Source organism: Musca domestica, unplaced genomic scaffold, assembly GCF_030504385.1.
Source record: "Musca domestica strain aabys unplaced genomic scaffold, Musca_domestica.polishedcontigs.V.1.1 196, whole genome shotgun sequence".
NCBI lineage: Eukaryota > Metazoa > Arthropoda > Insecta > Diptera > Muscidae > Musca > Musca domestica.
This window is the reverse complement of record NW_026712248.1, coordinates 155,999-160,840: the sequence shown is the minus strand read 5'-3', so window position 1 is coordinate 160,840 and position 4,842 is coordinate 155,999.

Below are 4,842 nucleotides of genomic sequence, written 5' to 3'. Positions count from 1 at the left end.
TGTGTATCCATAGAAGAAACTTTTTGATTTTTTGAGAGACTTTTGAGAATTTTTGTGTCTATTGATCATTTTAAGAGTAATCTGTATCCACCAAAAAACCTACAGAATATCCTAAAGAAGACCTGTTACTTCTTCTTTGCACTCAACGGACATGGAAAAGCTTTAAGTTCTCCGAAGGACATGGGAAACCTTTTGGGGTCTTCAGACTTCCTTCGGGCCAATATGGCATCTAGAGTTCTATATGAAAAAATAAAGCTGTTATGGAGACTAAACACAATAATAATAATAATAATAATAATAATAATAATAATAATAATAATAATAATAATAATAATAATAATAATAATAATAATAATAATAATAATAATAATAATAATAATAATAATAATAATAATAATAATAATAATAATAATAATAATAATAATAATAATAATAATAATAATAATAATAATAATAATAATAATAATAATAATAATAATAATAATAATAATAATAATAATAATAATAATAATAATAATAATAATAATAATAATAATAATAATAATAATAATAATAATAATAATAATAATAATAATAATAAATAAATAAATAAATATACATTAATTTCCGACCAAAAATATTTTGGTAATTTTCGAATATTTTTATTTAAAAAATTTTTATTTAATTAATTTGAGCCTTGGAGTATCTAGTATTAAAAAAAGACCTTACAAGAATATTAACTTTTCCGAAAATTTTTTTTTAATTTTCGACCAAAATTTTCTTTTTAAACTAAAATGACATTTTTTCCAATAATATATATAAATAAATTAAAAAATATATGTCAACCAAAAAATTGGTAACTTTCCGCCAAAAATAATATGCATTAATTTCCGACCAAAAAAAAATTTGTAATTTTCGAACAAAATTTTAATTTAATTAATTTGAGTCTTGGAGTATCTAGTATTAAAAAAAAGACCTTACAAGAATATTAACTTTTCAACCAATTTTTTTTTTGTAATTTTCGACCAAAATTTTCGTTTCGAACTAAAATTAAATTTTTTTCAAAAAAAAAAGGATTTATAAATAAATAAAAAAAATAAATTTAGACCAAAAAATGTTTAATTTTCCGCCAAAAATTTTAATAAATCTTTTTCATAACGAAAAAATAGTTGCTTACAGCTTCATCACCACACCATTTTTAGAAAATTTCACTTTTTGGAGTAAAAATATTTTTGTTTCATTTTCGACCAAAAAAATTGTTAATTTTCGACTAAAAAATTGTGTATTTTTTAAATAAAAAAAAACATTCAAAAAATAAATAATGAGTTATATTTCTTACAAGAAAAAAAATTAATTTTAGACGAAAAAAATTTGAAATATTCCACCAAAATTTGAATACATTTTTTCCCAGCGTTTTGAGAATATTTATTGTTTTGTTTTCGACCAAATTTGTCCATTTTCGAAAAAACGTTAATTTTTTTATAATCAAAAAAAAAAAAAAAAAGACAGCAATTAAAAGTGATTTAAATTTAATTTCTTATAATTTTTTTTTTTTTTTTGACCAGAGAAAATATTTGTAATTTTCGACCAAAAAATTTAGTAATTTTCAACCAAAATTTTATTTTTATTTTTTTAATAGTAACTTGTAGCCTTATTTTTTCAGCATTTTGAGATTATTTTTTTATTTATTTTTTTTTTTTTTTTGTTCAACAAAATATATTTTACATTTTGACCAAAACAAATGGTTATTTTCGCCCAAAATTTGAATATTTTTTTATAATCAAAAAAACCTTAAAAAATTAAAAATAACATAAATTTTATTTTTTTCCAAAAAAAAAAAAATGTTGATCATTTTCGACCAAATGTTTAATAGAGTTTTTGATCCTAATGAAAAAATATATACTTATAGCCTTATTTTCCCAGTATTTTGAAAATATTTAATCTTTCTTTATGTTTTTGGAACCAAATAATTTTTTTTCGCCCAAAATTGTCCATTTTCGATAAAATGTTGACATTTTTTTTATAATCAAAAAAAAAAAACTTAAAAAATTAAAAATGAATTAAATTTAATTTTTTACAAAAAAAAATATATTTTTCGACCAAAAAAATTTTTGGTAACTTTCGGCCAAAAAATTTGGCAATTTTTTTTTGAACAAAATATTTTTTTTTAATTTTTGACCAATACAAATGTTTATTTTCGTCCAAAATTAGAATATTTTTATAATAAAAAAAAAACTAAAAATGACATAAATTTCATTTTTTTAATTTTTTTCTTTTGATTTTCGGCTAATTTTGGTCATATTCGACCAAATGTTTAATAAATTTTTTCCTAACGAAAAAATATATACTTATAGCCTTATTTTCCCAGTATTTTGAAAATATTTATTCTTTCTTTATTTTTTTGGAACCAAATATTTAATTTTTTTTTTTAACAAAATATTTCTTGTAATTTTCGACCAAGATAAATGTTTATTTTCGACCAAAATTTGAATTTTTTTTATAATAGAAACCAACAATGTTCTCATAAAAAATAAGTTTAAAAAATAAAAATGACATAAATTTTATTTTTTCCAAAAAAAAAAAAAAAAAAAAAAAATGATATTCGGCCCAAAAAAAAGATGTTGGTAATTTTCGACCATTTTTTTTTTTAATTTTCGACCAAACAAAATTTTGTTTTTCGCCCAAAATTAGAATATTTTGTATAATCAAGAAAGCTTAAAAAAATAAAAACTATATAAATTTTATTTTTTTTTACAAAAATCGAAATTGATTTTCAGCAAAAAAAATTTTGGTCATTTTTGACCAAAATTTTAATACATTTTTTCCTAACGCAAAAATATATACTCATAGCCTTATTGTCCCAGCATTTTGAGAATATTTAATTATTTTGTTTGCTTTTTTTTTTTTTTTTGGAACCAAATATATATTTTTTAGTTTTCTACCAAAATTTTTGAAAAAAGGTTGATAAATATTTTTTTATTAATAAAAACAAACTTCAAAATATTAAAAATGACTTAAATTTTATTTTTTTTTCCAGCAAAATCAAAAAAGAATTAAATTTTCTACCATAAATTTTTTGGTCATTTTCGACCAAAAATTGTATTTAAAAAAAATTGTATTTTAAAAAAATTAATTGTTGACCAAAAAAAAAAAAAAAACTAAATTTTAATTTTCTACCAATCAAATTTTTGGTCGAAAATGACCAAAACTTTTTTGTCTTCTAACGAAAAACGTTATTTTCTCACCATTTTGAAGACTAAACTCGCTCTTGCTCTCAATTGAAATACAGTTCACTTTCACGATGGCTGTTACATTGAAACTTTACAATAATGCCCATAAAAGTATTACACAAAAAAAAAAAAAAAAAAAAAATACAATTCTATTTTAATGCATAACCCTGCAGCAGTCAATGAAGAAGATTTAAATAAAAACAATGCTGCACAAAAAAGTTGATAAAAAGAATAGTCGACAAAAAAAATAATAAAGTTCAAGTTCACAACTATAAAATGTCAACCCATGCGTTTGGCCATAACAAAAGCGTTAGCCACAAGAGATTGAAGAAGAAGACGAAGACGAGACCCTTCAAAGCTAAACCAAAAAAAAAAAAAAAAAAAAAAACAACAACAATAAAAGCCAGTCAAACAAATCCCATGAATGGGCTCATAGACAGACAAAGGCCCCAAAAACGTTAAAATTCCAGCCATTATTTACTGGCTGTTTATGAATTATTATTATTTTTTTGAAAACAGAATTCAATGATTGACCTGTTACTTCTTCTGCTTCTTCATCTTCTTGAAGTTTGAGTTTTCAATACCAAATTGGTTTTATTAAAAAAACTAAAAAACATTTATTAATTACCATCACAAAACTGTAGCAAATTTTGCATTTTTTTTGTGAAAAAGAAAAAAATTAAATGCAAAATCGATTTTATTGCAAATTGAATATTGAAAATTGAAAACTTTATGGCCAATATTATGGGGTGTTATATTTTTGCTAATGGCCATTTGACAATAAAATTATGTGCAAAATATAAATACTAAGATGAGCAATATCGGGCTATAAAAGTATTTTGAATTTGAAAAAAAATATGAAAACGAAGTCATAAAAATATATATAATAAAAATAAAAATACTCATGAATAGACCTAAAAAAATACAGTTAAAATTGAATACATTTTTTTAAAATTTTATTTCTTCAGATCGTTCAAAAAAAAAAAAAAAATAAACAAATAAAAAAAACTATTGAATAAATAAATTTGAATCAATCCACATTTGTCAAATGACATTGGTTTTCTAAATAATTTTTTGGAGATCTTCTACCAGGTCTTCTACCCCCAGAAGACCTATGAAAGGTCTTATATTCACAAAAAAAATAAATAAATAAATAAATAAAAAAATAAAAAATAGAAAAAAAATAATAAAAATAGAAAAAAATAAAAAATGTGGAAAGTCTTCTATCCATAGAAGGCCTGCGGAGGGACTTCTATTCGCAGAAGACGAGCAGCAAGTCTTTTATCCACAGAAGACTTGTGGAGGGTCTTTTATCTGCTGTGGATAGTCTTGGTGGAGTGGACCGATTTTGCCCATCTCCGAACTCGATCTAAGTTTGACAAAAATATTACGATGTACCAAATTTGGATTAAATCGGATACTCGCCAACCATCAGTCAGCCAGACAGACGGACGGACATCGCTAGATCGACTCCAAATACCTTGAAACGGATTGGTCCACAGACCGGTATTTCGACTAGGCACGTTTTGACCGTATCAAATGATTTATACCCTAGGTTGTTGAAAAATATTTCCCATAAAAATTTTTCTGTAAAAAATTATTTTGAAGAAATTACGATTTGTCAGAAAGCATT